Genomic DNA, 25,584 nt, shown 5'->3' with positions numbered 1-25,584 from the left:
TAACAGAATAACGAGATAATGCCTACAAACAAATTAAAGCCTTGATAGCAAAAAGTAAAATGAGTTAATGTTCATGAACAGCATTAATAGAATAGCGAGCCAGTTGGGCAGTGGTCGGTATTTTGGCCACTCTTCGCTATAACTAAGACAATTGCAAACCAATTGACTAGAAATTTTGTACACGACTAGATACTATACCTATCTCACCACGTTCCAAAAAATGTATCAATAGTTTCAAAATTGGCTGAGTTATAGCAGAAAAGTGCCCAAAATAGGAGCCCTGCCGAGATGGTTCCACTTTCCTATATGAGTTTCAGCTCTTTGTCGCACTTTTCGAAAAGTCACAATGTGATTAAAAAAAACCTCAGATTAATCCACCTAGTGGTGATAGTGCCTTTCTCGTAGAATATGAGCTCATGAACATTCCGTCGACGTTAGCCAAAATGTTCCTGAATCCTGAAAACACTTTATATAGAAAAGCAACAATTTTAACAAAGCCATCATCGATTTGGGAAACTTATTGATGGTACATATTCCGATGTAAAGTTCAACATCAATACAGAGCTGACAAATATCAGACCTCTCAGTTGACTGCTTGACCGCCTAAACCCTAGTCGTGCATTAGGGTCATTATGACTCCACTACGGCAGCGGGGTGCATGAAGAAGCTTAACTTTATTCACAATAACAGATCACTTTGTGATCTTCGCCCATGTTAATTTAGCACACTTTAGGCTATTTTTTTACCATTGGTAACACGATTCATGAAAAATTTGGCCTACTTACGAAAAAAATGCATAAAATGTAAATTTTCCATTCAAATTTCAATCGCAATGAGAAGACTGAGGGCTCAACCAGCCGCACTCAAATTGTGAGCAGTAATTTTAGAAGCAAAAGGAGATTGAAGATTGAAATATTGAAAACTGTACAAGGTGTTGATGTGATTGAATTATATTTTTTCCATAAAACGTTGATCCATCCTATAATACATTTACACCGCTGGAACCAGAAATGGTGTGATTTGAAGGGATCGCTTTAGTCACGACTTTGTTCTTTTGCATATATGAAGACTTTGACCATTTCTTCACTTATAATCTTACCCAACGTTTACTACAGGCTATCAAAAAAGCCACGATTTGATATATCGCTTTGACATATATTTTGTTCACTTCTATAATTCCGCTATTTGATGTACAGCTTGCATGGGTGTTGTTAAATTTCGCGTTTGACCACTCCCGGTGGAACACCTGGAATCGATGTCGGTTGTATCAAATATGGTCTGAGACTATGTTCTTGTCAATTGTTCATCGGGTTACCTAAGCTAAAAATTAATGTAATCTGAGGCTATTTTCTTGCTAAGCGTACAGCAAATTTTAAAAAAACCCACGATTATATGTATCGCATGCATGATTTTGGTTTACTTCTATTAAATCGCTTCCGATGGAACACCCGCAACCGATTCCGAAATATTATTACAAGTTCTAGATGTGGCCTGAGACTATTTTCTTGTTGACCGTTTATCAGATTATCAAAAATGCGCTTTGCTGTGTCGCATGCATGGGTTTGGTACAATTTTATATTTAGCCGCTTTCGGAAGGAAACTCGGAACTAATTTCGGAACTACTGACAGTCCATAATGTGGTCTTAGCATACTTCCTAGATAACCGGTCATTAAGTTGTCGGAAAAGCCTTGATTTGATGTGCCGCATGCAAAAGTTTTGTCAAATTTTATATACGGCCACTTCCGGTGGATCTCCTGGACCTGTGCCGCAACACTACCGATTCAGATATGGTCTGCGACTGTTTTCCTGCTAACAGTTCATCAGGTTATCGAAATTGCCGCAGGTTGATGTGTCGGATGCATGGGTTTGGATCACTTTTATATTTGACCACATCCAGCGGGACATCCGGAACCGGTTCCGAAACACTACCGGTTCAGATAAGGTCTGAGTCTTTTTTTATGCCAACCATTCATTGGATTATCAAAAAAGTCGCGCTTTGATATGTCGCATGCATAGATTTGGTTTACTTTTATATTTGGCCACTTCCGGCGGGATATCCGGAACCGGTTCCGGAACACAACCGGTTCTGATATGGTCTGAGACTGTTTTATTGCTAACTGTTCATCAGGTTATCGAAATTGCCGCAATTTGATGTGTCGCATGCATGGCTTTGGTATTTTTTTTATTTGGCCACTTCCGGCGAGACACCCAGAAACGGTTCCGGATTACAACCGGTTCAGATATGGTCTGAGACTGTTTTCTTGCTAACTGTTCATCAGGTTATCGAAATTGCCGCAGGTTGATGTGTCGCATGCATGGGTTTGGATCACTTTTATATTTGACCACTTCCAGCGGGACATCCGGAACCGGTTCCGGAACATAACCGGTTCAGATAAGGTCTGAGACTGTTTTCTTGCTAACTGTTCATCAAGTTATCCAAAATGCCACAGTTTGATGTGTCGCATGTATGTGTTTGCTACATTTTTTATGTATGGCCCCTTCCAAGGGTACTGGTCCGGAACACCTAAATGTCCATAACTCCGGAACGGCTGGACCGATCCGAACCATTTTAAATAGGAAACAATGGGACCAGATTCCGCGTCTAATGAACCATCGGTCATTAAAATCGGTTGAGGTTTACTGCCAAAAAGTGATGTGAGTTTTTTTGTACACATACACACACACATACACACACATACATACACACAAACATCACCTCAATTCGTCGAGCTGAGTCGATTGGTATATGTGACTCGACTCTCCGGGCCTTCTATCAAAAAGTCATTTTTGTAGTGAACATATAGCCTTTCCAGTACACTTAGTGTACGAGAAAGGCAAAAACATAAAATATTTCTTGCTCGTATTTTCTCACGTACATTCTTCACTTCTTCACGCACATTCGACAACTTCGTGGTCGCGAATTGTCCGAAACTCCGAAATTGTGAGCTTGTCAATATCCATTTTGCACTTTGAAAAGAATAGTCACGCTTTATGCTTAAAATAAGAAGTAGGCTATTGAATCAATTGAAGGCTATCTACGTTAAAACAATTACTAGAAGGCGTTGTCATCAAAATGCAAATGTGAGTGTAGAGCTATCAATGTGTTTTATAGTTTCAAGTAAGAATCAGTTGGTTTACATCCAGAGCCACTTATAAACTCAATGCAATCCAAAATGTATTCTTAAGATATTCTAGGATAATGTAATTTTGAACTTTTTTTAGTTTTTATAACATAGAAGAACATCAAATTCAAATTCGTGCGTTCGAGCTAAAGAGAGCACTGCACTCTGTGAACTGTGTTGTTGATTTTCCTCACTTCTTGCAACTTGAAGAACTTAAACAACATAGTTACCTAAAGTTTTGCTCTAACAACATCAAATTAGGCGAAGGAATCATAATACTTATGCTCTTTGCACCATTTTATTGTAGAAAAGTAGAATTTATCTTCTCACCATACAAAAAAATCTGCTCATTACTACAAATCTAGTATTTCACCGCACTGCCGTGTTTACAACCATGTGCATGTTACGGGACTGTGAGATAAGTTGTCCTTCTCCTGGTATTTACTAGTTTTTCTGGTAGGGCAAGTGCTCCAATTACGGCTATGGTACCAATTATTCGCCTTAGTTGTTCTCCCCCCTTTAACAATGTAAATCAACAAGACAATTTTTGTGAACAACAGATCACGTTCACAAAAGACGGTTGCACTCATTTACTCTACATTTTGCTCAAACTATGGTGGAAATAAATCATTTTAAAATTTTGGCATCCTTGCACCCTTTTTCGCCATAGTGTACCAGTTATGGATAATCCCATAATGAATGCATGCAAATAGTGCGAAAAGGAACCGAAGTTAAAACATTGTAGCCATAACTGGTACAGGGTTCCTATCATTGGCACACGTTGTAATAAATACTAAAAGTAGTTTTGGCTCCGTTCCTATATTTTTCCTGTAAAGTATGGAAACTAAGCTATCTTTTAACATATTGATGACATTCGTTGGTCTTCTCGTTATTTTTATACAAATAGTTTTCCTTAGGTAGTGCCATAATTGGTAAAGGCACCATAGGTTATTGGCTGAACCATAACTGAAAAACTTGAAATTGGAAGGTACAGAATATTGCTAAAAGACAAATTGAAAGATAAATTTGTTAAAAGGGGTGTAAATGAAAATTTGTCGGGACGAACTTTAGGAATTCCCTCTTATAATTACTTGAAATGTGCTAAAATAGATTTTTGAAATAATTTTGTTTCATATGACCTGGTGTTCAATCACTAAATAACAACCAGCATTAGCAAAGTTTATCTGAAAATGTTATCTAATTATTCCTCTTACCTGTCTTCCTACATCTAAAGCAACATGAACCTACCTGAAATGAAGAAAAAATAATAATAAATGGATTAATAAATAATATTACATTATTAAAAGCAGGTTAAATGATAACCCTTCCCGAATTCTTAAGGTTAATGTTTGTCTTTTGTTAAAATTATCCATTATTATCTATACATGCTTATACAACCGTCTTCTACAAGAGACGTGCCATGGTGGAACTTTAAACTGAATCGCCTTAGAAAATTTTCTCGTAAAAAGTTCAATAAAGCGAAACAAACGGGATATTGGACTCAGTACCCCGGAAAGCCCCCACTGAATACAACAACGAAATTCGAAAATGTTAAAGAAAATCTCGGGTGCTGGCATGTGAAAACATAAACGGTACTCCTGTAGTTGCAAGACTACAAAAAAGCGCTTACAAAAGATCATGCAAATGAATTGGGATATCTGAAGCGTGACGATGGAGCTTTTACCAAAAATCCTCGTGACATTTTGGATTTAAACATATTTTCCATGTTAGTGTGGATTCCAATGATACTATATCTCTGGAAGGTGAAGGATGTCCTCTTATACGTATAAACTCTAGGGAGTCGAACAGTACAATAAACACCGCCTCAGATTTAGCTAATGAAATCTTCACGAACGCCAGAGTGGAAAAAGCAATTAAGATCTTTTCAGCCTTTTAAATCTGCAGGAGGTGATGGAATATTTCCAGCACTGATTCAAAATGGAGAAGCGCTGTTGGTTCCATCACAAATTGAGATGTTCAAGGCTAGTTTGAGATTTAATTACCGTGACTGCACCTAATTCCGTTCACTTAAGGCGATGAACTAAGTCTAACAGCTGTAGAAAATACATCTTATGCATTTAATGGATGTAATTGTGCAACGCTGTTTCATTATGTCTCTATACTGCTAGAAAAATATAATAAAGGTTGCAAGCACTCCACTTATTTTGAAAATGGCCGGTTTTCAAAACAAGTTGTTGTTCCTAATTCTAATCAGTATGATCCTAACTCCGTTCACTTGTGTTCCTAATTCCGGTCACTCCAAGTAATTATCAGGTTGACAAAATAATCATATTGTCATAGGTTGTTATAGTTAAAGTTATATTTTATATGTCAAAATACATTTATTTACTTATAAAAATGTGTTAGTTCTATAATAATTTGAAGTGATAACATTGTAATGTTTTAATGTTGCGTTTTTTGAGAGTTTTCTGGGAAATCTCTGCAAAATTCCGCCAGACAGAAAAAGTGTCGAATGTCGCGTCAAAGTCGGGTCAAATTTTATCAAATGTTGTACCAATGTTGGGCCCACATCGCATAACTGTTGGGTTTATGTTAGGTTTGGAGGCCAAAATAAAAACAGGTCAATGATAGGTTTATGTCGGGTTTTTGACGTCATCTGTGACCAATAAATCTTTAAACTTACGACACCACAATTTATGCTTTCTAGCTAGGGTTACCAATAAATGATATGAACCAAACATCAATAGTCAGAGAGTCTTGACTGATGCTGGAGTTGGTTCTTTTGATTGTACTGCAGATTTTTTCATAGTTTCCTTTGCATTTATATGGTGATTGGAATTAGGAGCAATTACAACCTGTAGTATCCTAATTCCGGTCATGTGCCTTTTTCATTTCTAGCATCATGAGTCTTCTTCGAAAAGTTAATTTGATGTTAAATTTTTAAAAATATGTCCTTAATTGTTCTACTTTGGTGTTTGTTTGATTGATTTTGTTAGTAATTCAATGAAAATACATTGAATATATAAATTGATACAATCCACAGGTCCGTAAAAGAAAAAAAGTAATATGGCGGCCGATTGGATGATTAATGGCATTTAATGTATTTTCACAATAATAAACAAGAAACCCATTAACTTTTTGATTATATTCAGGCGTGGACATAATTATTGAAAATTACAAAAATCAATTTGCTATAGGTTTGTGACAATTTCGGCTAATACTCGGTGTTTTGATTCGTGTGAACGGAATTAGGAACTGATTGGAATTAGGCGCGGTCACGGTACGTTCCTTCAAAATGGAGACTTGATAAAGTTATCTTACTATCAAAAAAGGAGAAGCAAGACAAGACGCATCCGAAAACATATAGGTCAATTAGTATTTCATCAGTTTTGTTGAAGACTATGTAAATTTATTGATTGATTTGTCTTTATTATAGAGACTTTCGGCCCTTCTTGGCTGGTTCGTCTTTCCACGCTATGGAAAAGGTTTTGAAGGATTTTATCAATTCTTCTTACACAAAAGAGCATCCTCTATCTGACTGCCAGTTTGCTTATCAATCTGGTTAGTCAACGGTTACGGCACTTCATTCGCTAGTAATAAAGGTGTACAAAACGTTTTCAGCAAAAGAAATAGCTCTATGCACCTTTTTAGATATACAGTGACCCCACAATTTATGAATCGGCAAAAATGACCACACTTTATGGATCACTCATTTGATCAACATGGTGATTCATAAATAGTGTACAAAATTAAGGTGATTCATCGGTGTGGGGTCACGGTAGAAGGAGCTTTTGATGATGGCTCCTGCGCAACATTGAAGCGTGCCACGGAGAATAAAAACTTTGACCAATGTATAGCGGGCCCCAGACGACAGAAGTATTGACAATAGTTTTATTGTCAATACTTTTCTACAATATTTTCACCGAGTCCGAGCCGGGTCACCCACACTGAGTCGCTCCATATAAAAATCGAGTTTTTTACGATGCCGATCGAAACAAATGCTGATGACACACGCAAAACATGCTTCGCTTCGGCTGCTCTCGGCTACCACGACTGAACTGAGAGGGGAAATGAGGGGAAATATTGAAATGCGAAATCACGGACCCCACACGAGCATCAATACTTCATCAATATCGATACTTTTTGTCGAAATGTTCATCAAACCTTCAGCTTAATCGGAAGATTCTCCAAAAATACATTGGAAAAACAATGAGTTTGGCGAAAATTCCGTCTGGGGCCGCTTATTGACATTTGATTTATACCTACTGTGCTTGCAAAAAAGAGAAATCACCTCTGAGCTGGAAAGTTCTTCTATAACAGTAGGGACAACGAAGGGTTGCTCTCAAGGAGAAGTCCTTAGTTGTAGACGATCTTCTAAGAAGCTTGAAGGAAAAAGGTTGAAGTTGTGGGCTTTACAGACGATATAGTCATAATAGTGAGAGGAAAGTATGGCGAAACTGTTTCGGAGAGAATGCAAAGGGCACTAATATATACACATTCATGGTGTATTAAGGAGGGCCTTAGCATCAATCCGTCAAAAGTCGTAATTGTACCTTTAACTAGGAGAAGGAAGATCAACCTAAGAGCTTTTGGGCTTGGAGGGATACAAATTCATCCTAGTGATAGAATCAAATACTTAGGTTTGATTCTGGATGCCAAATTGAAATGGAATGGTCAAATTGAGTCCGTGATCGGTAAGGCTACAAAGTGCGTTCTGGTTATGCTCCAAAACTAATGGCAGAAAGTGGGGCTTGAACCAAAAATGATAATGTGGATTTATACTGCCATAATCCGCTCAAAAGTGACGTATGCTTCGTTTGGCCAAAAACAAAAGAGGCTACCACGCAATCCAAGCTTGCAAAAATTCAACGTCTTGCGTCCATTGCTGTTACATAAGCGATGCGCAGCACTTTTATCAAAAGCTTTAGATGCGATGCTCAATCTGCTACCTTTGCACGAGTACGTGTAATAGGACAGGTTGGTGAAGTACTAGATTTGTAGTAATGTGCTGAATTTTAGTATGGTGAGAAGGTCAATTCTCCGTTTCTGCAATGAAATGGTGCAAAAAGCGTGGGTATTATGATTCCTTGCCTAATTTGATGCTGCTTGAGCAAAACTTTGGGCAACAATGTTGTTGTTTTCTCTATTTCTTGCAACATAAACAACATAGTTATCCAAAGTTTTGCTCAAACAGCATCAAATTAGGCAAAGAAGCAGAATTAGCAGCATTAGAAGCAGAAAAGGAACTACAGAGACTTAAAGGTCACCTGAGCATTCCACAACACTTCCAAAATAGACCAATAATGAAAATGATTAAAGACTGGATGAAATTTGTGGAGAGCCATGATGTTCCCTGTTGCACGAAACAATTTGCGCAGATTGGGAACTCTGTTCGCCACTGTTCGCTAAGGATCAATCAAGTTCTATATAAACGGGAGTAGGAATCTATGGTCCTGGAATACAAATTTCAGTGGCGATGGAACACTATCCTACGGTGTTTCAAGCAGAGATTCTTTCTATTTTGAAATGTGCAAATATCTGTCCTGAGAGAAAATACAGAAATGCAAATAGGGTATGTGTGCCATCAGTAATCTCACGTTCCCATATTCATCCTATTCGAAATCAAGCGATTACGGCACTGATTGATTTCGTTCTTTTTGTTTACATGGGTGCTCACTTCTAACAAAAAATACAAAAATAAGAAACAAAACAAACAGCGCTTCAATCGTTTGTTTTTCGTAGGATGAAAATGGGAGCCACATGCTTAATAAGGGAACCAATACCCTATTTGTATTTTCTCAGATAGTCAAGCTGCACTAAAAGCATTGTGCGCTTACAAATGTACTTCAAAGCTTGCCTGGGAATGCATTCTTTTACTGCGCAGGCTGTGCCAACCCAAGTAACAATTTCATTACTGATTGGTTTTGTTTGATTTTTATTAGGGTTTTATTACAGCAATAATTAAAACTCGCAGTTTTATGACTGCTTTTATGAAAACCATTGGTAAAATGTTTTATAGTATACTAGAAGATATACATAAAGAAAGATTTTAAGAGTAAACAAAACTTTCCGATTTGTAAACCTTCTGGCAATCATTATTACCACAATAAAACTGTTAAAACTCTCAACAGATGGCGATCCGTTCGATTAGTAACGACATCTGTTGGTGGAAAAGCAGAACTACGACATTTCTAGGTTTATTGCGGTCATCATAAAAGTAAACTTGCTTTCGTTTTATTTTCGCTGATTATGGTTGTCGCCATATTGAAGAATTAGCTAACGTGAATGAAAAATAGTTAATTTTGCTCAAATTAGCAATAAATTGATAGTTTGCCACCATTTCCATAATCTGCTCACATAAGTAAACTCTCTCTGCTGAGCATAGGCGAAACTAAGGATTTTTGCAAGGGGGTGCCCTTCAAACAAATATTCATTAGTTCATTCATTCATCATTCATCACCCCATATCTCACAGCAATGCATAAAAGTTCTAGGGGGTGCCTGGCACCCCGGCACCCCCGGTAGTTTCGCCAATGCTGCTGAGTTTTCTTGTGATTCGAGATAGTTTTACTGAATAAACAAATTGATTCATTTAATTCCAAGATGATAATATTCACTATTTTTGAAGCGCATTAATTTTATGATTCTGCAACCCCAATATTCACGGTAAAATTGAATGCGCATAAGCCTACCAACACAATAACAACTAAAATATTACTTTGAAATGACCGCTTCTACTTACGAATGATGTATCGTCCTGAACTTTGCGTGCCATCGAAGAAGCTTCTCTTCATCTTGAGCTGTCATAGTTTTTGTTAAAAAAAACAACAACAATCGAGAATGGGAAAAATTTTAACTAGGTTTTAAAACGGTTTTATTGCTACTCTTAATGCGGTTTGCAAAACCTCTCCAAGAGTGGTCCACTTAGCCGGAAGATGATCTTAAAGAGGTTATCAAGAGGTTTTGATGTATGAATCAGTTTTATTGCAAGTTGGTCATGAAGATCGCTTATAGAGCCGAACAAAACTTAAAATGTTACTTGGGAAGGGAATTCAGTAAACTTATACAGGGTTCCAGGTCACTGTGACATTGAAGGCAATGAAATGACAGACGAGCTTGCTAAAAGTGGTTCCAATTTACAGTTTGCTGGCCCAGAACCATTCTGTGATATATCGAACTGTACAATAAAAATGGACCTGAAATGTTGGGCTGAGCAGAGGGTGAAACGTATTTATAATCAATCTAAAAAGCTCTTAGAGCTCAACAAAAGCTCTATATACATAAACTGGTCTAGTAACTGGACACTGCCCGAGCAGGTATCACTTGAAGAAAATATTGGCCAGATTCAGAGTGATATCTGTCGTTTCTGTAATACGGAACGTGAAACCTCAGAACATCTGCTTTGCAGTTGTGGTGCTTTATACACGCGCAGGCAAAGATTTCTAAATAGTGGTTGCTTGCAACCCAGTGAGATCTGGTCTGCAGAACCTGGTAAGGTCATGGGGTTTATTAATTTCATTTCACCTGACTAGGAGACGACGCCCATATAGCCGAGGCGGTAAACGCACGGGTATTCAGCATGACCATGCTGAGGGTGACGGGTTCGATTCCCAGTCGGTCTAGGATCTTTTTGTAAAGGAAGTTTCCTTGTCTTCCTTGGGCATAAAGTATCTTCGTGCCTGCCACACGATATACGCATGCAAAATGGTCATTGGCAGAGGAAGCTCTTAGTTAATAACTGTGGAAGTGCTCATAGAACACTAAGCTGAGATGCAGGCTTTGTCCCAATGAGGACGTTACGCCAAGAAGAGAGAGAGAGGAGACGACGCGTCGCGGCAGAAGCTGATTACATGACACATGGTAAATTGCTAACTAGATGCGAATATCAAAACGGGACATGCCACAAAAGTTCAGCTTATTGGACGCTGTGGCCTAATTTCCCCTACAGGGGAGAAGAAGAAAAATGTGTTATAAGCTAGGGGCGGGACAAAAGATTTAAAAAATCAAAATTATACATTTTTAACCACGGTCATTAAACGTCAAAAAATGAGAAAATATGTACATACTCTTGAACCATATTTTCTGGTTTAAAACAAGAATCTAGATGGGACTTTAGGAGCTTATTAGTGACGAACGGATTTCTAACGTTGTTTCCAAAACAAACTTAGCAAACGAACTTATTGCTGTATAATTTAGGCTAATTCAACGATCAATCTAATATATTCCCGCCTTCTGCAATGAATCCATTCCCGATGCAATTCCTCCACTTTTTGCACTTTTTCGCAACCGTCTGCGAAATTTGATCCATCCATTTATTCTCACTCCCGGGTGTCACATTTGTGCGAACACGTTCTCGAGAAATTAGTAATTCAAGGTGTAAGCCGAAAGCAAACTTGCAGAAACGCAAAAAAAAACTTGGATGGGAAAAATTCGCCGAATGAGACGCAAGCGGACGGAAACTTTCTGGGACTTGTGGGCTAATGTGAGGAAAGGAAGTCTGATGTGTCGGAGGATCAGCAGCGGTCCTGCTGCTTCTGGCTACGAATCAAGGTCGTTACCCGTCACGGTCCAAGGCTAAACTTTGTGCGACACGCCAGACGACATCGTCGTTGTCGTCGTCGCCGTTGTCTTCATCGTTCCTTGAAAGAACAAGCGCTTGGGATGCTTCTGCGTCTATACTTGAAGGCAGGCGAAACGGTGGATGGGGAAATCTTTCCCAAGTGGCATCCTGTTAGATGGGGGGCAGGGCGAGATGAACGAGCGTAAACGCGCCAGTCATAATAATCATCAGATTGTGTAATTTTCGTGCCCCAACTCCCAACGGTGGTGGCGCTGAGTTAGCTGCCGGGATGCCATGCAAGACTAAGTCTTGTTCTGCTGCAGCAGCAACAGCAGTGTATTCCATAGAAAGTGCATAGAACAGAGTTGCTCGTTGCTCTATCGGCTGCTCATGGTGGAATGAACAGTGAGGAGCAGAGCTTGTAATCGCATTCCGCAACAGTGCATAAATAACGTGGGGTGCACCGTTGCCAAATGGCAAATTTCGTAAATAGCAAAGCAACAATTTGAAGTTGCTGCTCTTCGCCAAAAGTTGGGGCTAGTTGACACTCGAATTGGTATCATCAGTGATCGACGTAGCTAGGAGTGTGCTTGGCGGCGTCAGGTAAGGCCAATTATAAAGTTTTTCTATTAGGAAAACTAATTATTGAAAACTGGAAACATTGAAAACTAAATAAAAAAGAAGGAAATTTTTTACTAAAACTAGAAATAACAATGCTCAGTATGAAAATGTATCAAGTGATTCAATTTATTCTGACCGAAACGTCAGATATTATTGAAACGAAGAAAGTCGAATCGAGAATCGATCATGAATGCAAAATTCAAAATTCTTGAAAACAATTACAACCAGGGTTGCCCGCACTTAATGCATGAAAATTCTGCTCTTTCAATTTACACCACCAAAGTAATAATAAATTTGTAATCTTTCCGCCTTAACTGGTAGATAGAATATTGTAAATGTCATCTTGAACTCCGAAATGACAGAAGAATGAAAAAAAAAATGACTATCAGATGACATCGTGGTATACTATCTCTATAGAGATATCTAGTCGCATCAAAAAGCTTATTAGTTTTTCCTTTTTTGATCCACTCTCCTACGCTTATCAGCTCTTACTCATGCTGGAGGAAAATTCCCTGAAAATCACATAAAAATCCCTGAAGTTAATCCCGAAAGAAATTCCGCACAGAATAGGGTCTATTCCGTATTCGACCAAACGCGCTGATCGATCACGCCCGAAACAACCGTTCTCAACTGGTCAATTCCCGATACGCGCCTCTGGGGTGTTTACCAGGGGTTAATAACTCCTGCACCGACACACAGAGGTCCAATTCTGAGAAAAGCTGGCAGAAACTCAATTTTTGAACAAGTCTTTACTGGGATACAGTATATTAAGCATTCATCCCTAATACCAGGAGCACTAATTGGCCTTAAAAAAAATGGAAATATTGATTTTCCCAAGTAACAATCAGCATGTCTTGAAGATTTATTCATGTTTTATCCTGGTTTTATACGAGCATGTGAAAAAGCTAGTTCAGTAACAAATTTTGAAAACGACGTATAATCAATGGTGTAGCATAGATTATACGTCGTTTTGAAAATTTGTTACTGAGTTGTTCTATACTAGTTTTATGTGGTAGTTTTTTACTTTGCACCTTTGGCATTCCATAAAACTATCATACAACTTCTGGTATAAACATCGTCATTTAAAGACTTGCAAGTGGTCATGAATTGGTTTTATCACTAATTATAAGCCATTTCAATAAAACTTGCATTTGCGGTTGTTGTCGAAGAGATTTCTTTTTGTAAACAAATAAACAAAACTGTGAGGCAACGCTTAGAACCAACAAAAGATTTCGTGGCCTTATCATAGACCAAGAAAAGCTGTGATAAGACCGTTAGTTCTATCATAAGCTCAGTTATGACCACATTAGAAGGGTTTAGCCCTATTGGAGAAATCATCAGGAACACAGAGTTTTATCAGAAAAAATATGTCGCCTAGCCGGGATAATTTATGTTAATACAGAAAAATCATTACTCAATTTTATGATTTGACGTACAGCCAAGATCAAACCTAACGATTCAACACGTTTCCGTCATGTTATTTTCAGAAAAACTACATAATGTTTTTGAAACTCCGCTATGTTGAAAAAACCTTATTCACGCCCTATTCCACCGAGTATATTAAATGCATTTAACTTCCTATTAATGTACAGTTTGTGTGGCGCACTTATTTTTTGTCATTATCACAGTCACATTCACCGCAAATTTCCCGTAGCATGTCTCCTAACACATATTAAATAGGATATCAAATCTCAATTCCAGATCGGCATCTTTCCAATTCATGGCTGGATAAACAACCAAGGGTAACTCTTGCTGAGACCGTCCCACTATTTACACCATGTCTTTAAAAATGTTGAAGGTGGTGATTTTCTGAAAGTCCTCCTCAAAAAAGTAAGAAAAATGCATTTTGCTAATCAATTTGATGGACCCTCCGTTAGTTAGAGCCACAACCATTTTTGCGGGCCCCTCGATTTTGATCAATTGTTGGCTCATTTAAACCGTTAAAACTCAAAAGTTTCTTCAAAAAACACCTCATAACAAAAGGTTGTTGAAAATAGGAAGCATAGAGCTACTATTTACAGTTATAAAAACATGGGTCGGCCATATTGATTTTGGCCGCCATCTTGGATTTATATACAAAAACTGTTTTTTCACCACGTTGGCAACCACCGATTTTCAAAATTTTTGCGTCAATCGGAAGCGGGGACACTTTTACACAATATATCAAAAATTTAGAGATGTATCTTTTTCCTATCAAAAGTTATCTGCATTTTTGTTAATCATGACACGTTTACTGCATACATTTCCATGCGCACCGGCAACGGCACCCAACAGCATTAAAGAATACGCCTGCATGTATACACAACGGAACCTGCAGCCAAATTAGGGAAAATTGGAGGTTCGTTCCCGTTTTTAACTGTTTCTCAATGATGCGGACATTGCTTTTTAAAGTTTTTTGGTGTTTTGAGAAGCTAAAACTTTCAACTTTTCATCAGTAGATTCAGATTTCAAATACATGTTCGTAAACACTGTGAAATAACGCTGCATTTATGTAAACAACCGGCACCTGGCCCAGTGCGCTGAAGTGTCAGGATTTACAAAAGTGCAGATATCTTTTGATAGGAAAAAGATACATCTTTAAATTTTTGATATGTTGTGTAAAAATGTCCCCGCTTTCGATTGACGTAAAAATTTTGAAAATCGGTGGTTGCCAACATGGTGAAAAACAGTTTCGGTATAAAAATCCAAGATGGCGGCCAAAATCAATATGGCCGATCCAACTTTTTATAACTGTAAATAGTAGCCCTATCTTTCCTCTTTTCAACAACATTTTGTTATGAGGTGGTTTTTGGAGAAACTTTTGAGTTATAACGGTTTAAATGAGCCAACACTTGATCAAAATCGATAGGTCCGCAAAAATGGTTGTGGCTCTAACTAACGGGGGGGGGGGGGGGGGGGGGGTCCATCAAATTGATTAACTAAATGCATTTTTCTTACTTTTTGGACTTTTGGAGGCATAAAGGAGCTCGAGAGTATTTTCAAGTCGGCATCAATGGTTTTATGGTTAGGGTTTTTGAATCGCTAAAAAACTTCGATAAAATCAAAATTGTTACTTGAGTTGTATCTTGTTACAGCACTGAATAGCTGCTGATGGAAAAAATACTGAATTTTTGATAAAGAACACAAATAAGTTCATCCACTATAAAAGTCGATTAATATAAGTAATACAATTGCTTTCAAAAGTGTATTTGTAAGTTCTTGTGTATATCAGACATCTGCAATGGAGCAAAAGATCAAAATAACACTTTTGGCTTGAAAATTTACATTATATGTCATAAGTACGAGAAATTCTTAGACTTCGACTTCAAAGTGTGTTACAAATCGCTCCCCGCTACTCCCCGCGGAGATATTCCGTTCAAATGCTCGTTTATATATGTAGAATTGGTTAAGGAAAAATGCAACTGCCAAGAGCTGCCAAAATAATAGCGCCATGATGATATCGACATGTGTATCGTCAAATTGCATAAAAAACATCCATTTTGTTCGGGTTTTTGTTTGAAGTAATCGATAAAAAGTGAAAATGCAATTAAAATGAAATTGAGCGCTAAATCATGTTACAATTCATTCATAGGCCAAAACTAGCAGACTACTATGATTTGGAAATTTTCGCCAGGTATTTTCAAATCTGGACCACTGTGCGACAAGAAGTTTCTTCCACCACAATCTATATCACCGAGGATCACATGTTAGAACAAAATTGATTTATTATGTTGGCAACGTGTTCAGCGTGTGGTATATTCGCACTCTGTGAAAAGACTGACAGGTCAATCTATCTATGATTTATACATTCTCCTATCTCTGGGCTGCCGGAAGAAATTATGTCCGTCGCAGAGTGGGGTCTATATGGCCCAAATTCTACAATATTCTGCAGGTTCCTTAAACAAATAACGGAAGGAATGCCGGCAGGAATCCCCGAAAGAATCTTGAAGAACCCCCGGGTTAAGTTATTGGATAAATACGCTGAGAAATGCAGAAAACGGGATTGATGGAACCGTAGTGGGAATCCTGACACGAATATCTAAATAAATCCTGCCACGATTCCCTGAAGGAATCTTTGAAGGAATACCAGCAGGAATCCCTAAAGAAATAATAGCAGAAACCCCAAAGGATTTTTTTTTTCGAAGGCTCGTAAGGGATCTTTGAGGGAATTCCAGCTGTAATCCTCGAAGAAATGCTGACAAAACACTTGAAATTATCCTTTTTTCGGCAGGAATCCCTGAAAAACTCACAGAAGAAATCCATGGAGAAATCCGGAAAGGTAAAATGGTAAAATCCAGGAACAATCTTCCAAGGAATACCATCAAGAAACCCGGCACGTTTGGCTAAAAGAATTCCACCAGGATTCTCTGAATATATCTCAGCAGAAAACTTTGAACGAATACCAGGAAGAACCCCTAAAGTAATAATCCCTGAAGGAACGCCGGCTATAGACTACCTGAAAAAATCCCTTCAGAATTTTCTAAGAGGAAAATGTTCTTTTGCATATAAAAAGCCACGAATGATCCATGAAAAAAATGTCGAATGATCCAGTGATAACTTTTCAATATTCCAAAGAAGCATATCAGAAAACCATAAAGCAGTCATTTGGGTCCATAAAACATTGTCGAGTGCTCCGTTCTTTTCATAAAGTTTAGCATTAAAAAATTCAAGAATTTCATGAACCGCACCATGAAATGACTGAAACAATCCATCAAATGATCCATAAAAAATAGAAAAATGATCCATAGAAAATAGGAAACTATCTATAAAATATAAGAAAAGTGAAGCTTTAATATATTGTTGATAAACGTTCAAAATTTCATTCAATTCGGTGCACTGGTTTTTAAAATATGACAATTTAAAAAAGTTGTCCTAAAAATAGCGTTTTACGAAATCGGTTCTAGCTTCGCGAAAACTTAACCAATCTAGCTCAAAAATGTATCAATTATGCACAAGTAATTGATTGACAAACAGTCAAAATTTGAGATTTTTTAACGCACTCTATGAAAAGGAATTTTTAATCCAATCTATGAAAATTGGAGACTAACAATTTCAAAGTTATTTTTCAAGAATCTTGGGAAATCCATGAAGTAATGAGAATATCCATTACTTGGAATTTGTGGTGGAAAATATCATGGGAAATTTACGAAACTTCCAAGTCGACATCCTGGTTGAATTACTGTTGGAATTCCGGAAGGATTTCTAGTGCAGCGTTTCTCGAACTATGGGTCGCGATCAACTGGTGTGTCGTGGGCTGATATTGCTAGTTATTTTCTAATTTTCAAATACTCCCTTGGAGAATCGGCAGAGTTATTTCTAGAAATTAACACTGGTGAAATTTCCATCGACCACGATTTCAACGATCATTTTAAATCTTTGTAGTTGCGGCTTTCACAATCAGAGGAGCGCGCATCGTTTTTTTTTATGTTTGAAGTTTCTCAATAGCGCCTTCTGTTAATGATATTGCACAACGCAGTGTTTCGTGAAACATTTCCGCCAGATGATGGTAGCGTGAACTGGGTGATATTTTAACGAAAATTGTTCTAGGTGTTACATCTGTTTGTCTGTGTTATAAGTCTTTGTCTGGAATGTGTTGAATATTGAAACTACTGTCTGCATTCTTAAATAGATTCAAAAACTATGAGTTTCCAATCAAAAGTGTTAGTATTAGGGTGAAATGTTAGATTCTACTAGTGTTTTGGAGAAAAGATGAGTACAAGTTGTTGCTTGCAGCTTGCAATCTCTGTTAACCCTCTAATACCCAACCCCGCCTTTAGACGGGGTATAGTTTGAGCATTTTTGTAATTTTTGTTTCGCGGAAAATCAAAATTTTTATATTTTTGGCTGATATTAAGGACTGTTTTGTACATCTCAAAATGTTTTTTGGTGTATTTTAAAGCGTATTTACATTTTTTTAAATCATTGAAAAATTGATGTTTTAGTCACCTTTTAGAAGTCATTGTTTATTTTGTATTGAATCGCTACAATTTACATGTTTTAAATTTTTTAAATCATTCTACCCTAGTTTAATAGTTTAAGGGAATCGAATACACTCTAAAATTAGTTTCCTTAAAATTACACGGAAAATAAAATTTTCTATGAAAAAAAATAAAATAAAAATATTTCAACAATAATCATAAAATCTCAAAATGTTTTCATCTCAAAAAATCCGTACCCCAAATAGGCTTCCAGGAAAAATATAAAAGTGTGGGGATGTTCAAAAATAAAAATTGGAAAAATCAAAAACTGAAACTCACGAACTCGAGAATTAAAAAGAATCATCTTCTAAAACATGTTTAAATCGATTTTAAATGACAAAAAATGATATTTAGATCAAAATCAAAAATTTTGGTATTAGAGGGTTAAATTTATCAGGTAAAAGCCAGGCTCAGCAGTTAAAATATAAAAAAATACACACTACGAAAAAATCAAAATTACTCGTGACATAAATTTATTGCACAGGACGTAAACAATTTAATGACGTTAGTTTATAGGTCTTCTGACTTAATAATACGTCATTCTTGTAAAATTGAGTTCAATGTGACATAAACAATTTCACAACAGGCCTGGAACTAAACAACAGCCATTGACAGTGACATGGCTGTTCGTTTAGTTCCAGGCCTGGAGAAATTTCTGGACAAATCGCATTTATCCAAAAGGATTAAAACGCAGTTTTCTGAAAAAGTCTCTGAAGGTATTCCTGGAAAAGACCATCGTGGATAAATCTCTGAACTAATTCCTAGAGTAATCAATGAATTTGTGGAGGGATCTTCGGAGAAATTGGCAGTTCTTTGAAGAATCTCTTAAGAAATTCCAAGAAGAGATTTCCTAAAAAATCCCTGAAAGAATTTTCTGCATGAATCACAGGACGAAATTCCCAGAGAAAGTTGTAAATGAAATTCTAAAGAAAAATTTAAGGGATTTTCCTGTACAATATAAGTATACATTCCGGATACAATTTCTGGTTTCTAGAGGAACCTATCAAGAACTTTCGGGGAATTCCCGAGGCAATTTTCGGGTTTTGTTCGAAGATGAAACCAGCAAAATATTTTTTTTTATCTGTATTAACGAGATTTTTAGCCCTAGGCTAGTTCATCTCGGGACCCACGCTTTACTTCCCTTCCGAAGGAAGAACTCACGTTTTGCGAGTTTTGTCTTGAGTGGGATTCGATCCCAGGTCCTCGGCGTGATAGTCAAGTGCTCTAACCATCACACCAGGTCCGCTCCACCAGCAAAATATTTGTGGAGAAATCCATATAAAACATCGCCTTTCCTGCAAAAATGGCTGGAAAATCCCCTGAAGAACTCTCGGAGGAATCATTCAATCCTAGAGAAATTCAATGAAAAATAAATCTCTGTATATTCTCAATTTCTGGATAAATCGTTGAAATGAGTTCTGAAGGAAATCCTGGGAAATCCCCTGAATTCCAGTAGAAATCCACGAAGGAGTTGAAAAATAAATCCTTGTAGAATTACTGAAGGAATATTACCTGGAGCAGGCCCTGACGAAGCTTCAGAAATAATTCCTTTAGAAATTCTTGGAGGAATTCGTCAAGGACTTACTTGGAGATTCGCTGGATATATTTTTGAAGAAACCACTGAAACAATAACTGATTGAGTCTCTGGAGCAATATATGCAGAAATTTCTGATACAATCTCTGGACAAGTCCGGCTGAATCCTTGGATAAATTTCACCCACCAAACATAAACGCTCCAATCATGCCATGAACATCACTCATCCAACCCGTAAGCACTAAACAAGCGAAATCACATTTCACTTGATTTCAGTTCGAAAATGTGAGTCTAAAAAATTTATAACAGTTCCGGTTCGTCTCGACATGTGCCTATGTACGAACACACCCCTAGCCTGCACTTGATTTTCGTCCTTCGACCGACGACTCGACAGCCAGCAACCAACAGTGATGATGGCATTGGGAATGCTTCGCTCCGGCAAACACGGTCCGTTCGCCCGACAGTCGCCCAGCTGAGCCGGTGAGCTCTATAGCTAGATACATGGCAACATCCGGGGTGGTGGTGCTGGCTGTGATGACGCTTCTCGTGGGAGATAAACGACAGCAGCAGAAGCAGCGGCCAAAGGGAATGTTTGGGAATCAAGTGCTGCCTGCCTGGCTGGCTCATGATGCCGGTGGGTGGGAGAATGTTTCCCGAAGTGATATTGCCTTCGAGGATTTGGGAGTGGGAGTGCGAGAACGAGAGGCGGTTAAAGAGCACCTTACTCTGATGGTTTTCGTCTAGTTCTAGGGTTTTAGGTGGATGGGATGCCGATGCGTTGGAATTAAAGAGCGATAGATGGTTCTGTGAGAATTTGGTGTGACTGCATCAATATTGGTATGAAATAATTTGAGAAGTGCCAAGTTCGTGAAAACACATCGAAACATAGCAAATTTATTATCATTGCGTTGCAATTACAAGTACAGTACAGTACTGCGCAACAAGAACAGAAAGCAATATTTCCTCAAGAGAAACATTTTTATTTATGTTCAATTTGGGGCTACTTCTTGAATTATCAGAAATAGAAAATGCCTGGAAAATGAACACATGGTTCTAAGGACCAGCAGATCTTTTCCAATGTATATCGGAGAAGTATTTTTACTATAAAAAAGTTAATCAAATTAATAGAAATATTTGAATCAGGCGAAGCACCACAAAAAAAAAGTTGTTGAATTACGCGCCCGGCAGATGAATGGGAACGTCAATCGTACCCACTACTCTGAAGGTAAGTTTTCTAACAACGTACTCAATACTCATTATTGGCGAAGTGGTAAACCATGCGGATATTTAGCAAGATCATGAAACGTTCTTTTGGTACATTATTCAAAACACACAATGTTGAAACAATTTAATGTAAATCGTGCCCTCAATTCTGCACAGTAGCCTTCAGTAGGCTTCAATAATTAATGGCGGCATATTATTGTTATTACTTTCCGTCCCTATTATCATCCACTCGCTTCTTTACGATCACCCAGCTAACACTCCTCTAGCTACACAGGAATTTTGTTTTGGCTTGAAGCTACGAAATAAACGCATCGTTGATCATATCCAACGTATCCAACGTACATTGCTGCGGCTGGTCAGTTCTCAAACCGGTTGATTGGTTCTTCTTCGCAGGCAGACATGTACCGAGCAGTAAGCAAAGACTGACTTGACTGGTGGTCAATCGGGAAGAGAGGTATGAAAAATGTGTGAACAAAACGTGATGCATGAAATTCACATGCGATGAGTATAAATACAGCAACGCGCGGCAGCCAGTAAAAAAAAAAAAACAAGAAACGTGATGAGTAACCTGTCAAATCAGCTGCTACTGGTGTTTTTGGATGGGTGTCGTTACGTCGCGTTTGAATTAGCAATAAACATGCATCGAAGAGTCATTGAAATTGCCGACAAGTTAGGAAAGGTTTTTTATTTTTTTTTCTGGTGTAAAATAAAGAACGTTCGCAGTAAAAATAAAACAAGTTTCTGATACGTTTATTTGGGAGTTTCCTAATTATTTACTGTGAAAATAAACTTCAGCAAGTCTCTTCATGTAGAACTCAAGTAAGCTTCTGAAGAAAAGCCATCATATGAATTTTTCTAGGATTTAAAGTAAGGGAAAAATAGCTCAGCAAAAACATTCTAAAATTTGACTCAAGATCTTATAACGTTCTCTTGAAAAAATAGTGTATGCTATATCCAGGGTGGGATGCAAAATGGTAACTTGATAACCTGGAAGGAGCGTCCACTATAGCTCTGGTTCACACAAGTTCCTACTTCATGCTTCCTCGGGTCAATAGATGTCAAAGACCACCAGCTAACAGGTGTGTAGCTGGTACAACAATCTACGCACTGCAGGCCTTCTTCATTTCATTTATTTAGTTAACATCAAATTCATGATAGTACTGAATCAACAATTTGCCGCCATAATACTCGATTTGCAGCTGCAGCTCTCCAACGTCGGTCACGCCAACACTCGCCAGATCACGCTCCACCTGGTCCGCCCATCGTGCTCTCTGCGCTCCACGCCTTCTTGTACCAACCGGATGGTTAGCAAACACCAACTTTACAGGGTTGTTGTCCGGCATTCTTGCAACATGCCCTGCCCATCGTATCCTTCCGGCTTTGGCCACTTTCTGGATACTGGGTTCGCCGTAAAGTGCAGCGAGCTCATGGTTCATCCTTCTCCGCCACACACCGTTCTCCTGCACGCCGCCGAAGATCGTCCTTAGCACCCGTCGCTCGAAAACTCCGAGTGCTTGCTGGTCCTCCTCGAGCATCGTCCATGTCTCGTGTCCGTAGAGAACCACCGGTCTTATTAACGTCATGTACATGGTACATTTGGTGCGGGGGTGAATCTTTTTTGACCGCAGTTTCTTCTGGAGCCCATAGTAGGCACGACTTCAACTGATGATGCGCCTTCGTATTTCACGGCTCACGTTATTGTCAGCCGTTAGCAAGGAACCGAGGTAGACGAATTCTTCTACCACCTCGAAAGTATCCCCGTCTATCGTAACATTGCTGCCAAGGCTTGTCCTGTCTCGCTCAGTCCCACCTACCAGCATGTACTTTGTCTTAGCCGCATTCACCACCAGTCCGACCTTTGCTGCTTCACGTTTCAGGCGGGTGTACTGTTCTGCCACCGTTCCAAATGTTCTAGCAATAATATCCATGTCATCCGCAAAACAGACAAATTGGCTGGATTTCGTGAAGATCGTACCCCGGCTGTTGAGCCCGGCTCGTCGCATAACACCTTCCAGGGCGATGTTGAATAGTAGGCAGGAAAGTCCATCACCTTGTCGTAGTCCCCGTCGAGATTCAAATGAACTGGATAGTTCACCCGAAATCCTTACGCTGTTCTGCACACCGTCCATCGTTGCTCTTATCAGTCTAGTCAGCTTCCCGGGAAAGCTGTTCTCGTCCATAATTTTCCATAGCTCTGTGCGGTCGATACTGTCGTATGCCGCTTTGAAGTCGATGAACAGGTGGTGCGTTGGGACCTGGTATTCACGGCATTTCTGGAGGATTTGCCGTACGGTGAAGATCTGGTCCGTTGTCGACCTTCTTACTTCAGCTAGATTGAGAGGGTACGTCCCGAGCGTCTGTTCGCCAAGGAGGTGCGGCTTAAACAGCGTCTGTTCTGCCATTTAGCGGCAAGGTGTGGTATGCAGACTGTAAGGTGTCAGCTATTTCAATATCCAGCACTTCTCCACAGGAAGTGTGGCAGACGAGTACCACACGGCAAAACAAATCTTGTGATATCACATCATTTTCGTTGCACATCAGTCGCGTCGTAAAGAAGCTGTACAAATTACATCCTTTCCACGCAGCAAATTAGCCGGCGCAACGTGAAGGTGGGTCTAGCAATCGCTATAACTGGATCGATAGATGAATCATATATAAGTAAAATATTAGCATGGATTCGTACGCAGATCCGCTGATTGTGAGGCATATCTCTTACCTCTCGGCTATTTCACCGAGTTAGAAGGTGCGTAGTAAGTATGATGCTGGTTCTAAGAATCTGCCAGAATAGGTTTGTCGACACTTTCCGGTGTCAACCTAGATTGCTGTGCATGCATCGCTCCAGATGGGGTGAGTATTGTGGATTTACCGGCTACTTGTATTCTACCGGTCGCTTCAGTATGGCCTCCAAAGTAGTTGTTTTATAAAAAGAATAACTTAAAAATGAGCTTAAACATTTTTAATGACTGCGTTATTCCTCGTTGCCACTAGCTACTCAATAACATTCATTTTTTGAAAATTCAGTTGATTTTAATATGAAAACGGCTACTTTGTAACGACTACTTAAGTAACCGGTGGAATACAAGTAGTCGGTAAATCCACAATAAATATTGCAGCATAATCGATCACGTTCGTCATTGTCTTGCGCGAAAACGAAAACAATAGATGCGCGGTGCTTAGTTTTGTGTTGTTTCTTGTTGTGAATGCATATGGTTTGGATTACTTTTATTAGACATGTTTTCATATAGAAAGTTGTGCGCGAAAGTTAGTGTTTATTGATTCATTGTCAGATCACATCACCAACCATAGGTGACTCCTAGACCTGACAATTTACCCTACCCTACTAACAAAAATTCCTTCCCAAGACAATCGTGGAGACACTGGGATTCCCGGTCTCTATAACACCGGTTGTCTTACTAACACTCCCTTCCCTCCTCGATGACCGTAAGGACGTGGCCAGCGCCGTTATTGACATTACTTGTGAGTTCTAGAACTGTGCACAATGAGAATAGTAAGTTAGTCCCAAGTCCTATTCATTGGTTCCTTGTGCAATTTCGATTGCTCTGGTCAATCACGGAGTAGCAACTACGAATTGTGCGGTCATCTATGCTCATGCTCACTTTCCGGTGTCAACCTGGGTATACATGGTGAGTGTGATAATTGTTGGAAAACCATGTAAGGGCTGTCCATTAATTACGTAAGGGAATCTTTGCGATTTTCGTAAGATTTTTTGTATGAGAACCCAACAATTTTTGTATGGCGCGTAAGAGGGCAAAATATGCAACCATGACAAAATAAGTTCTTCTGAACATCCCAAGTAAAATAACATCTCAATGGCATATTTTGCAATAACAACTTATTTTGTTATTGATGAGTTATTTGGTATTTTTGTATTTTGCCAGAGAGAATAACATGAGAAGATCAAATATTGCCGTTATTGGTTTCTTGGAAACAAGAGCTAAAGGAACAAAAATAATAACTGATTCTGTACTGGAAAATAACTCAATAATAACTAATTTTGTTATTATTAGATCAGACCAAGGCCAAAACATTTCCGAACTTAAAATACATTTTTTTTTCAATCATTAGAACAAAATTTGACTCTGACCCACTGTAAGCGCTTTTCATGCTTTTCAGGAGAACGATGCTTCGAATGCATTGGTCTCGTAACTCCATTAAAATTGCTGCACGACGGTACAATATGTATACCTAATTATCGTTATTTCTGCGCTCAAGCACAAACACAAGAAACCACAAAAGTGGTATTATCGGTATTTTCTACCGGAACTAATAATGCTAATGTCCTCTTTACTTCCGCTTCACGTGACCTAAAGAGCTGAACGAGCTGGCGAAACAACCAAAACAAATTCATCACAATAGTATGAACAGGCTTTGTTGGCAAGATTTTAACAGCTGAGCTGACTGAGTCTCGGAAAATTGCCGTTCATGTCACAGGCCTGGGTAAAAAGGCTGTAAAGTAGCTGAAGATCAGTAAGGCTACTGGAAATGACGAACTCTCAGCTGAACTTCTCGAACACGGTAGTGAGCAGCTGCATAAAATGTTATGGCTATAGCACTCTTGGTTTATGGAAAACAAATTATTGACTT

General features: G+C 38.6%; 1 protein-coding gene across 2 annotated transcripts in view; it reads right to left on the bottom strand.

Annotated features, from left to right (window-relative positions):
* The window catches only part of LOC109424065 (polyhomeotic-proximal chromatin protein-like), a 186,810-nt gene that overhangs the window by 30,829 nt on the left and 130,397 nt on the right, over positions 1-25,584 (bottom strand). The window lies entirely within an intron of this gene.

This window comes from Aedes albopictus, chromosome 3 (genome assembly GCF_035046485.1).
Source record: "Aedes albopictus strain Foshan chromosome 3, AalbF5, whole genome shotgun sequence".
Classification (NCBI taxonomy): Eukaryota; Metazoa; Arthropoda; class Insecta; order Diptera; family Culicidae; genus Aedes; species Aedes albopictus.
The sequence above is the reverse complement of the archived record's forward strand: the minus strand, read 5'-3'. Positions and strand labels throughout refer to the sequence as shown.